Source organism: Chrysochloris asiatica, unplaced genomic scaffold, assembly GCF_000296735.1.
Source record: "Chrysochloris asiatica unplaced genomic scaffold, ChrAsi1.0 scaffold00068, whole genome shotgun sequence".
Lineage (NCBI taxonomy): Eukaryota > Metazoa > Chordata > Mammalia > Afrosoricida > Chrysochloridae > Chrysochloris > Chrysochloris asiatica.
In genome coordinates this window covers 6,725,034-6,738,792 of record NW_006408586.1, presented here as the reverse complement: position 1 = coordinate 6,738,792, position 13,759 = coordinate 6,725,034, and positions in this window count along the sequence as shown.

The window sequence follows — 13,759 nt, the reverse complement described above, 5'->3', positions numbered from 1 at the left end:
TATACATGTTAAACCTGGATGGTAAAAAAGGAAGATGGGTAGAAGAATTGATGCTTTTGAGTTATGCTGTTGGAGGAGAATATTGAAAATGCCATGAGCTGCCAAAAGAACCCATAGATCTGTTTTGGAAGAAGTGCAACCAGAATGCTCCTTGGAGGCCAAGATGGTCAAACTTCGACTCTCATATTTTTGACATATTGTCAGGAGGGACTAGTCGCTGGAGAAGGATATGTTTGGTAAGGTGGACTGTCAGAGAAAAAGAGGAAGACCACCCAATGAGATGGATTGACTAAGTGGAAGCATCGATGGACTCAAGCATGGCAACAGTAGTGAGGTTGGCCCAGGATCAGGCAGTATTTCGTTCTGCTGTGCATAAGGTCACTATGAATCAATACCGACTCGATGGCACCTAACCACAACAGCAACAATGATTGTTGTTGTTAGGTGCCATCAAATTGGTTCCGACCCACAGTGATTCTGTGTACAACAGAGTGAAACACTCTGCAGTCCTGTGCCATCCTCACAATTGCTGCTACGCTTGGGCCCACTGCTGCTCTCACTCTGCCAGTCCATCTCATTGGAGTGTCTTTCTCTTTTTCCCTTACCCTCCATTTTACCAAGCATGATATCCTTTTCCAGGGATGGGTCCCTCCTGATAACATTTACAGAGAATGAGTTAACAGTTACCACCAACTTTATAAAGACTCAAGTTGAAACACTTTTGATACTAAGTGACATTTGTTGCAAAATATAGGCAATATTCTGGTGATAAGAACAGAAAAAGCAAATGATTAGCATTGTTTATGTATGCTCACAGTAGGAGTTATTAGACCTCTCTAGATAGTTGCCAAATACAAGGATAAGTAATAAAATAATGCCAGTTAATATATTTTAAGTTTATTCTGAATTAAATATGTTTAAAAATGTCACTGGAGTCCTGGTATGGTGCTGTAGGATATGCACTGTACTGCTAACCACAAGGTCAGCAATCCAAATTTACCAGCCACTTCTTGAAAACCCTTTTGGGGTCACTATGAGTCAGAAGCGACTTTATAACACTTAACAAAACCAAGAAACATGTCATTGTGATCAGTGAATGGCTACAGACAAGTTTACTAAGCAATACACTTGTGTTAGTCTGAACTGGGTACCTTCTGAAAAACGTCAAATCAAAAGCGTGGTTCTGAGGGGATCTTCTGGACCAGTTATCACAGGATGGTGACAAGGTATTACTACAAAGAAGTTTTCAGAAAATGAAAACTGCATTGGTGAGAAAAAAGTCCAGGCAAAACAATGGGAATTTTTCTCCATTGCAACAATACACCTGCTCATTCTTCAAAAGAGCAACAGCTGTCCTACAAGCATTTCATTTGGAAACCTTACCCCATCAACTCTACAGCACCATCACTTCTTTTTGTTCCTCACACTGAGAGATCGTTGAAAAGGAACATGATTTGAGTCCCTGGAGAATCCCTAATCTGTTGTTTTGTTGTGTTGTTAATGGAAGCATTCAGAACTTTTTAAGGAAAGGTTAGAGAGAAGGGAACAAGGATATACTGAGGAAAAATAGCTTCAGATTTTGATATTTTTAGTTAATAAAATGTGTGTGATTTTGTAGCACCACTTTTTGAGTTACTCTCACATACTTGCAGTTCAGTATTACAGGCCTATTGGCCATAAGTGAAGTAACCCTCAGGCAAGTAGCCTCTAGCTGATGGTGGCCCCACATGTGTTCAAAGAACTCTGCTCCATAGAGTTTTCAATGGCTGGTTTTTTAGGAGTACATTATAAATCTCTCTTCCAAGTGGTGTCAAACCCCCAAACATTCAGATATCATCCAAGCATGTTAACTGTTTGCATGACCCCAGAATTCCATAGCTGAAATGTTTACTTTATAGTATACCATAATCCTCAAATTGGGAGGATAACTTGGCTAGGCTCTATGGAATGAGCATTTTTAAATGGACAAATCTTTATCCACTTCTGTAGTGACTTCTCCCATTCAGCTAACTTAAAATTTGCATAGATACCATGGAATCCAGAGATTTTACTCTGGAAATTTTTTTCTCATGAATAAACATTCAGTTGAACTGTGGCTACACTGTTTCAGGGCTTTCTGAAACTGACGTCAAGTATATTAGTTGGATGTTTGTTTTGCTTTGTTTTTACACATTTCTATCTCCTGGTTGTGTTATATAGACAAGGTTTCTGAGGCCAGGGGAAAATAAAAAATCAGTTTATCAATTGTATTATCCATGGTCTTACTCTGAAACTACTATGTGAACAATTGTGGGCTAACCTGCTGGATGATGAGAGAATGGCCTGGTTATCTTTATTGCCCAGAAATCAGCTGGCTAACATCCAGACTTCTGAGTATGGCTATCCCAGATGACCAGGATCCAGCTGACTGCAGATACATGCCTGAACCCAGCTAAAATCAAAGAAACCTGACCCAGATTAAAAGAACCACTCAGCCAACATGTAGACTAATGAATAATGATAAATATTTTTGTTTTAACAGGCCACATTTTGTGATGGTTTGTAGCATAACAGAAGCTAACTAATATAAGAACAATTTATAATAATTTATTACCATGCTTAATTAGTCAAAATCTATTTTCTGAGACAAAATAGGTATGACTATATACCTAGAGGACAGCTATATGAGTCTGCCCTTAATGTGCTAAATATAAAGAAAGAAACAGACTTTTATTATAGTATGATTTTATTTGTGTTTTCTTTATTTTTATTATACTGTATATTGTGTAGCTACAATATAAATTGATTGGGGCATTATTTTCCAACTTTAGAATCATTGACAGATTATTCAACTAATAAATTATATTGGTAGTATTAATATTTCTAAAACAGGGAACAAAAGATGTGTTTCTTCATTGTTTGTTTTACATGTTAGAGCTTATTTCAAAAATAAGGGACAGTTAAGTAAGTTTTCTTTTTTTTTTTTTGGTCTATGTTGCATTACTATTTTGCTACGAATTACAATTATGTTATAAAACTTTCCATCCTATTTCTGGTCTGAGATTTAGGAAAATATGTATTTTTTAAAAAAAATTAAGAAAGAAAACATAGATAAACTAGGAGAGAGTAGCAGGGTCGTCATTTAACTCTCATGTTATACTGTCCATCATTAGTGGTTTAGATTTGGATAATTTCTATTGGGATCAGCAAAGTGCACACTGTGACTAATTATCTAATCTATACCTCCAGGGTTTTAGTCATAGTCTCATGTTCAATTAAAAACATTCACTTGGAACTGGAAAGATTTTCTTTAGCTTTTTATCTTTTTCAATTTTGGGTACATTAACTAATAAGCACAGTTTATTTTTTCACTAATTGGCCTAATCCCATTTGGAAGACATCAAAAGAGCACCGGTAAATGTTATAATAGATATACTTTAAATAAAAACAGTTTTATCTTGTTCATAATAGGATTATGGGTAGAAAATTCAATTCGTTGTATAATGACTATTGATAAATGATAAAACTATTGTTCAAAGAATAATGTGAAAGCAATAAGGATGTTATGATTAATTAGCATTAGCACATTTTTGGTTCAGTTCACAGTTTCAGGGCTACAGTAAGCAATGATAAGATACACATAAAAGATTTTATTTTTTATTCACTTAGCAAACATTTATAGAATGTACTTTGTAAAAGACACTGTCGTAAGTGGTGGTGAATATTAACTCTTTGAATCCTTGTAACATACTTACCTATATTGGAATGTAGTAGAATCAGTTTCTATAAAGATGACAGTCTTAGAAACCCTCTAGGGCAGTTTTTCCCTGTCCTACAGGGTCACTATAAGTACTAAAAGCTAAACACAAGGTCAGCAGGTTGAATCCACCAGTTGCCCTGCTGGAGAAAGATGAGGCTTCCTGTTCCACAACACTTAGCAACAACAATGTACCTATAAGTACGATTACTATTTTACAAATGAAAAATGACACAGAAAATGAAAAAACATGACAAAGAAAGGTAAAGAGACCAGTAGCATGGATTTCAACCCAGAAAGCCTGACTCCATAGTTCTTACCTTAACAACTATTCTATAAAGTATGCTTCCTCCCTGAATTCATCAAAATGTTGTTAACAAATATTAGAATCACATTCAAGAAGGAAAAAAACAAACAAAAAAAAAGACAATATTTCTTTTATCATCAAACCATAAGACAATATCCCTGATATGGGCTATTTTTGTCACTCTATGTGATTTTAAAATATGATATTGTATTCACAGTGCTAAGAATTGAATTTGTTACCTTAAAAGGGAGTCCTGGTTACACAGTGGTTAAGCATTTGTCTGCTAGTGGGAAAGTCTTGAACTCCTACCTACCAGATGCTCCAAGAAAGTAAGATGTGGCAATGTGTTTCTACAAAGATGACAGTCTCAGAAACCCTCTAGAGAAGTTCTTCCCTATACTATAGGGTCACTAGGAATCAGGATCAACTGATTTCAAGATTCTGTTTCCTAAAGGAAACACTTAAATGAAAATGTCTTCAAAATATTTAGATACTTTACCCTGAACAATTCTAGATACAGAAAAGTTCTTGAGTATTGGTGTTAAAAGTTTTTAAAAAAATTAATAATATGTATATAAATATATATATCAGTATTTGGAGTCCTGGTATTGGCACTGTAGGATAAACACTGGACTGCTAACCACAAGTTAGGTGGTTCAAACTCCCCAGCTGTTCCTTGGAAAACTATACAGGGTCGTTATGGGTTGGAACAGAAATGATGTATTTAACAACAAAAACAACAAAACTGTATTTATTACACTTATTTATAATTATTATATAATACATACAACTCATGTATAAAAATGATATGAGCATATATTATATTGTAAATAAGTAAATATATAAATAATATAATAAAATACAAATAATATCAATGTAGCAGTACATCAACAGGGAGCTGCCAAAAATTCAGGACAGATTCAGTGGAGGACATGGAACAAGAAATATATTTATTGATATCAGATGGATCTTGGCTGAAAGCAGAGAATACCAGAAAGATGTTTACTTGTGCTTTATTAATTATGCAAAGGCATTCGACTGTGTGGATCATGACTAACCATGGATGACATTGAGAAGAATGGATATTCCAGAACACTTAATTGTGTTCATGAAGAACCTGTACATAGACCAAGAGACAGTCGTTCAAACAAAACAAGGGGACACTAAATGGTTTAATATCAGGAAAGGTGTGTGTTAGAGTTGTATTATTTCAGTACAGTTATTCAATCTGCATGCTGAACAAAACATCCGAGAAGCTTAGTTGTATGAATAAGAACACAGCATCAGGATAGTATTAAGACTCATTAACAACCTGCAATACACAGATGATATAACCTTCCTTGTTGAAAACAAAGAGGACTTAAAATACTTACCAAGGGAGATCAAACACTATAGCTTTCAGTATGGGTTGCAACTCAATGTGAAGAAAACAAAAATCCTTATCACTGGACCAATCAATAACTTCATGATAAATGGAGAAGATTGAAGTTGTCAAGGACTTTACTTTGCTTGGATCCACAATCAACACTCACTGAGACAGCAGCCAAGAAACCATGCAATGTATTGCATTAGGCAAATCTTCTGCACAAGTTCTCTTTAGAATGTTCAAGAGCAAAGATATCATTTTGAGGACTAAGTTGTGCCAGACCCAATTCACGGTATTTTCAATAGCCTTGTAGGAATGTGAAAGCTGGACAATAGTAAGGAAGACCTTAGAAGGATTGATGCATTTGATTTATGGTGTTAGAGAATAGTAAATGTACCAAGGACTTCCGGAAGAACAAACAAAACTTTCTTGGAAGAGGTACAGACAGAATTCTTAGAAGCCAGGAATGTGAGACTTAGTCTCTCATACTTTGGACATAGTATCAGGAGGGACTAGTTACTGGAGAAGGATATCATGCTTAGATAAGTAGAGAGTCAGTGAAAAAGAGAAAGATCCGCAATGAGATGGATGGACACAATAGCATCAAACCTAAAAATTGTAAGGATGACCCATGACCTTGTAGTGTTTTGTTCTGTTGTTTCATTCTGGCTCACTATGAACCAGTGCCAACTTCCTGTCACCTAACAAGAACAACATATGTACATGACCATTAATAAGGAAGACGAGAGAAGAATCATCACATCTAAATTGTGGTGCTGAAGAGAAATATTGAAAGTACCATAGACTGCCAGAACGAAAATCAAATCTGCCTTGGAGGGAGTACAGCCAGACTGTACCTTAAAAATAATGGTGGTGAGACTTCACCCCTCATACTTTAGACATGTTGCTAGGAGTGACCAGTCCCTGGAGAAGGGCAGCATCTTGAAAAGTGGAGGGTCAGTTCAAAAGAGGAAGACCTTCAATGAGATGAATGGAAACTGTGGCAGTAGCAGTGGGTTTAAGCATAACAATACTTGTGAGGATAGCACAGAACCAGGCCATGTTTCATTCTGTTGTCATAGGTTCGCTATGATTCAAAGCTAACTTGACAGAATCTAACAATATATATATACATGTATGTTGTTATATAATCTAACACATATACATATATATTTTAACAACATTTAAATATTTGCTGTATGTTATTTACAAATATGTATGCATAAACAAGCCTACACACAAATTTCTAAAAATTTCACCTCACTGAAAAAACATTAAAAGCAGTTCTCAATATTCTAATTGTCTGAAACAATAAGTGAAGCAACAGATGGAGGGGAGGATACAGATAGTCGCCAGGGGTTCTTGCTAATTACCCAGTATCACTGTATGCACCAGCACTGTATGTAAATTGTCAGTTGTATATTATATTTATCACAATGTCATCCTTTATCTTCAGGCTATTTTCAGAAGCTAAGTACTCTGCCCAAACTATTAACCACTTCATTTATTCTAAAGTGGAAAGGGGGCTTTTATGAACAGAAATGTATGAAAGTAGCAGTCAACTTCGTAATTTAGTAATGCATCATGAATCCTTAACTTTCACATTTAAATATTCCACTTTGTGGGCAAATATAGATTCTCTTGTAAAAGTATGGCAATAAAATATTATCTCCAGGAAAAAAATGTATTCTTATGTGGCATAACACCAAGATATTATTTCTCAGTCAACTTTTTGCTATATTTTTCCTTAGGGCAATATTTAATGCTGCCATTATAAAATATTTTGACAGAACATAATTTCTATAAACCCAAATGCCTCAAGGTTTTTTTTTTAGACAAATTCAACTCTGGTACAAAAATTCAAATTAGCTATTTTTTATCATAGAAAGCTGTATTCAATAGAAGGAAATATGACAGATACCTAGGCATAATGATATACTTTCATTTAAAACACGATATCTGAAATATTCCAGTAAGAACATATCCAAAGTTTATATACTAAAGAAAAATGTAGCCAGATGGGCAAAAGAGCAGTCAGGAACAAATTTGAGTAGCACAATATAAAAGAATGGAGGTATGTGTATCTTTTCTGCTCTGTGAGATATGGAGGCCTAGGATCCTTTTGTCTTTTCCTATAGCTTCTTTCTTGACATTTGAGTAAGAACAGAATGAAGAGCAAAGAATGAATGAGACTCTTGTATTCCATTAAGGGTATTATATATCACAGATATTCAGAAATAAGAGAAAAAGATTACTCATGATTTTTAGAACAGAGATTACTATCTAGAGGGATATTGATCAATTGTGGCATGTATAAAGTCCACGAGAGCCAAAATATGACCTTCAGTATATCACACCTGAATTTAGAGAGCATTTCAAAAGTAGACTTGATGCATCATTCAATATTTTGTCCTTGCTAACCTTCAATATTGAACGTTGAGGCTCAAATTTTTCTTCAGTTCTTTCAACTTGAGCAATGCTAAGAGTGTTCTTTCCTTTTGTTTTTCTAACTCCAGGTCTTCGTACATTTCACTGTAATATTTTGCTTTTTGTTCTTGAGCTGCCCTTTGAAATTTTCTGCTCAGCTGTTATACTACCTCATTTTTTCCATTTGCTTTAGTATCTTTATGCTGGAGCGCAAGATTCAGAGTCTCCTGTAATATCTATTTTAGTATTTTGTTCCTTGCTTGCTTTTAAATGACTTTTGCTTTCTTTGGTATGATGTTCTTCTCTGGTCTTTGGTCATTTGTGTCTAATGCATCAAATCTACTCTTGAAATAGTCTCTAAATTCAGGTATGATACACTGAAGGTCATATTTTGGCTCTCGTGGACTTGATTTTAGTTCCTTCACCTTCGGCTAGAACTTGAATATAACGATTGATGTTCTGTTCCACAATCTGTGCCTGATCTTTTTAGGAAGTCTCTTCCCACAGATGTAGTCAGATTTATTCATGTATAATTCATCTGGTGATGTCCATGTGTATAGTCACTTTTTATGTTCTTAAAAAAGATATTTGAAATGAGTAAGTCATTGGTTTTTCAAAATTCTATCACATAATCTTCAATGTCATTTCTATCAACCAGGCCATATTTTCCAACTAATGTCGTGGTTATGAATTGGGCTGCTAACCTCAAGATCAGCAGTTCAAAACTACCAGCAGTTCTGTGGGAGAAAGATGAGGTGTTCTTCTCCCGTAAAGATTTATAGCCTCAGAAACTCTGTACAGGGTCGCTATGAGTCAGAACTCATGGTTCCATGGTTCCATGGCACACCACCACCAATCTCTCCTTTTGTTTCCAACCTTTGCATTCCGATCTCCAGAAATTACCAATACATCTCGATTACATGTTTGATCCATTTCACACTGTAGAAGTTGGTAGAATTCTTCAATTTCATCATCACGGACCTTATTGTTTGGTGTGTAAATCTGATTGATAGTGGTATTAACTGGTCTACCAAGCAGTTTTATGAATATTATCCTATTACACATATGATTGTACTTCAAGATTGATCTTGAAATGTTCTTTTTACAATGAATGAGACTCCATTACTCTTGAATTTGTCGTTTCCAACATAGTAAACCATATAATTGTCTGATTCAAAAATAGGCACTACCCTTCCATTTCAGCTCACTAATGCCTAGGATATTGATCTTTTGCAGTCCATTTCCTTTTTGCCAACTTTCAGTTTTCTTAAATACATACTTCATGCATTCCATGTTCCCATTATTAATGGATATTTACAGCTATTTCTCTTCATTTTAAGTTGTACTTCACCAGTAAATTTAGGTCTTGAATGCATTATTCCATTTGTATCATCATGGTCTACTCTACTCTGAGGATACAACTCTTCCCTACTCATATTTTGAGTGCTTTCCAACATGAATGACTCTTATCCTGGCACTGTATCTGATAATATTCTTCTGCTGTTCATAATGATTTCATCTTTTGGTACTATATCTGACAGTGTTCTGCTGCAATTTGTAAGATTTTCAGTGGCTAATCATTCAGAAGTAGTCTGCTTTTCCATCTTTCTAGTTTGTCTTTGTCTGGAAGTTCACCAGATATATGTCTACCTGGGGTAGAATACACTTCTGGTATTCAAAATATCGGTGGCATAACTTCCAGTATCACAGCAACATACAGGCCACCATAGTATGACAAACTGACATAGATGAGTGGCCTATAAAGTTTATAGCCAAGAAAAACATATGGAGCACAGTTGTACTCCATCACAACTCTAAGTTGGAATCAACTCAACAGCAACTAACAATAACAACATGTTTGTAAAATATGGGAAATTAAACAAAAACATATGTTTCATTTCACAAGTATTGTCCCTGCCAGTTCTATAGGGTAAGCACTATTGTACTAACCACAAGGTTGTCAGATTTATCCTAACAGCATCTCCTTTGTAGAAAGATGAGGATTTCGGTTCCCGTTAAGACAGAAAATCCCTATACAGAGTTATTATGAGTCAGAATCTATTCAGTGACAATGTGTATATCTTTGGTTTGGCAGTTTCTCTTGTACCTGGCACTATTCTAGCACTTGGATCCAATCTTTGTCCAAAAGTAAAAAAACAACAATGAATTACCACTGGAGCACACATGAACATCATTTTTGCAAGGTGGACTTTTTAGTAGTTTAGTAGTTTTTAGTAGGTGTTGTTGCTGTTATTGCATTTTCTTCCAGTACATATGGACATATTCTTGCAGATTTTCTGCAATATGTGGTATTAATTTTAGCAGAAATCAGATAGATCAATGAAAAAGTGCTTATAATTTCAGTTCTTTTCCCATTTTTTATAAAAACAAGTTGGTGAGAAAATGATCTGTTTGGTTTTTGGCAATAATTAGCAATAATTTCTAGTTGTTGTTTTGTTGTTAGGTGCCATCCAGTTGGTTCTGCCTCAAAGGACCCTATGCACAAAACAGAAAGCATTGCCCCATTCTGTGCTATCCTCACAAATCATTGTTGTTTGAGCCCATCATTGCAGCTGTTGTATCGATCTGTCTCCTTCGGGGGGGTCTCCTATTTTTTTGCCAATCCTTCATTTTACCAAGCATGATATACTTCTCCAGGACAGGTTCTTCCTGCCAACTTGTCCCAAGAATGTGAGATGAAGTCTGGTTCTTCTTGCTTCTAAGGAGCATTCTTGCAACACAGATTTGTTTGTTCTTTTGGCAGTACAGTTCAGTATTCTGTGAAAATACCATAGTTCAAATGCATTGATTCTTCTATGATCTTCTTTATTCATTATACAAATTTTGAATGCATGTGAGGTGATTGAAAATACTCTGGTTTAGGTCAGGAGAAGGTTACCCCTCAAACTGACATCTTTGGTCTTTAAAACTTTAAAGAAACCTTTTGCAGGGGATGACTAGTTCATTAAGTCTTGATTTTTTGAATGCTATTTGCATGCATGTTGATTATGGATCCAAGCAAACTAAAATGCCAATATCTGATATTCCAGTTTTTCAGTATAATATTTTTTAAATCATGGAGTTCTCATTCAATTGTTATAACATAGTTCCTAAAGATAATGTTGTACATCCTTGTTTGGTGAGTAGTATCAGGGGACTCCTGGTGTGGCAATGTAGGATCTGTCCCAAACTGTGAGCCACAAGGTCAGCAGTTTAAACTCACCAGCTACTCCTTGGAAACTCTATACAGGGTCACTGTAAGTTGGAGTTGACTCAACAGCACTTCACAACAAAACAAAAGGGGTCTCAGAAGCTTGTAAGAGGCCATACATTAAATAATTATTGGTCTATACTAAAAGAGAACAATGGAAATTAAAGATTCACCGAATAAATTATTCAACAGGACTAATTGTTGTTGTTCAGTGCTGTTGAGTCAGTTCCAAGTCATAGTGACACTGTATAGGGTTTCATAGGAGCAGCTGGTGGGTTTGAACTGCCAACCTTTTGTTCAAATAGACTTTGCAGTCAACTAGTTATCCTTCAGCACCACACACAATATGATCTATGTATGGCCTCCCGTTTTCTAAGACCAGAAGAACTAAATAGTGCCTGGCTATCACTACTAACAATTTTGATCAGGAACACAATACACAGTCTCAGATTGAATGGGAGAAAAATGTATAACAAAACTCAAATTCCTAAAAGAAAGGGCTGGATTTACTGGACTGGTAGAGACTAGAGAAACCCCAAAGATTATTGTCCAGAGGTATTCTTTAAACTTCGAACTGAAGCCACTCCCAGAGACCATCTTTTAGTCAACTAACATATTAATTCACAAAATAAACAGTATCACCCATAAATACTCTGCTCCATTAAATAATCATCTTTATGAGACGTGAGGATCTCTGGTGATGCACTGAGTTTAGCACTGGCCTGAAATGTCTGTGGTTCAAACCCATTAGCTTCTCCATGAGTGAAAGATGAGACTGTCTGCTCCCAGAAAGATTTAGTCTTGGAAGCCCTGAGGAGCAGTTCTACGATACTCCACAGAGTCTTTATGAGTTGGAATCATTTTAATGGCAGCATTGTTTATATAAGAATAAATGGTCAACATTTACCCTAAAGAAATATGAAAAAGAAAGGTAGATGGAGTTAGATTGTGAAAAATGTAATCTGTTCTACTAAACAATATGTATGCTGTTGCTGTTGTTAAACATCATCAAGTAGGTTATGATTATAGTGGCCTGGTATAAGGTTTCCCTGGTGTGGCTAATGGGGTTGAACCACTGATTTTGTGGTTAGCAGTCCAGTGCTTATCCTACAATGCCGTACCAAGACTACAAACTATGACTTCATATTGCTTGGATCCACAATCAGCACTCATGGAAGCAACAATCAAGATGTCAAGTGTATTGCATTTGGCAAATCGGCTGCAAAAGACTTCTTTAAAGTGTTCTAGAGCAATGATGTTATTTTGAGGACTAAGATGTGTCTGATCCAAGCCATGGTATTTTAAACAACCATTTATGTATGTATAATTGAACAATGCATTAGGAATACCATAGAAGAATCAATGCATTTAAGTGTTGGAAAAATACCATGGACTTCCAGAGGAACAAAGAGGTCTGTGCTGGAAGAAATGCAGCCAGAATGCTCCTTAAAAGTCAGGATGGCATGGTTTTGTTTATCATAATTCACACATGTTACCAGAAAGGCTCAATTCCCGGAGAAGAACATCATGCTTGGTAATGTGAAGCTTTAAAAAGGAAGACCCTTAATGAGATGAACTAGCACAGTGGCAGCAGCAATGGGCTCAAATGTAAAAACAATTGTGAGGATATTGCAGGTTCAGGTAGTGTTTCGTTTGGTTGTGTGTAGTGTCTCTATGAGCTGGAACCAACTCAATGGCAAGTAACAGCAACAAACAATAAATCAAGGTAAAACTAGCAATTACATTTTTATATCGTGCGATAGATACCTGTGAGAATACCGTATGTGCAGCATCTTACTTCCTCTGATTTTACAAGGGAGAAGCAGAATCAAACTCAACATCAGCCAAAAGCTGATTCCTAGGAAGCAGGGGTCAGAGTTACTCCTTTGCCAATTCTGACATGGCACTCTGCATCTCTGCTAAGTTTGGTAATTCATTGTAATGGCCACAAATATCCCAGACACAGTCATGATTATGGGGTTTATTAGTTTACAATTATTAAGTTACAATAGGTTTCATTCAGAATCAGAAGTGCTCAGCATACATATCTTCAAGTCTTGTACACCTCCCTCTGATCTTTGACCTCTGCCCTGCTTGAGCACTATTATAAAGCTTCTTTAGCACTCTTGATAAATGTTCCAAAGCACTCTATTTTGTCATAAGCCTTTAATCAAAGGCACTCAGTTTTAGCTCCATGCTTTATCAAATTTGTTGGTGTTATTGTTAGGTGCCATAGAGTTAGTACCGACTCATAGCAAACCTATGAACAACAAAATGAATCATAGTCTGGCCTTGGGTCAACCTCACAATCGTTGCTACACCTCAGCTCATTGATGCTGCCACTGTGCCAATCTATCTCATTGAGGATCTTCCTCATTTTCTCTGACTTACAACTCTATCAAACATGATACCCTTCTTCAGGGGTTGATCCCTCCTGATAATATTTCCAAAGTATGATAAACAAAGTCTGACCATTCTTGCCTCCGAGGAGCACACTGAGTATACTTTTTCCAATACAGACTTGTTTGTTCTTTTGGCAGTCCATTGTATTTTCAATACTGTCTTCCAAAATCAAAACTTAAAGGTATCAATTGTACTACAGTTTTCCTTATTCACTGCCCAATTTCCACATGCATATGAGGCTATTGAAAATACCATGGTTTGAGTCAGGCACACAATTCTCAAACTGACATACATGCTCTTCAACACTTT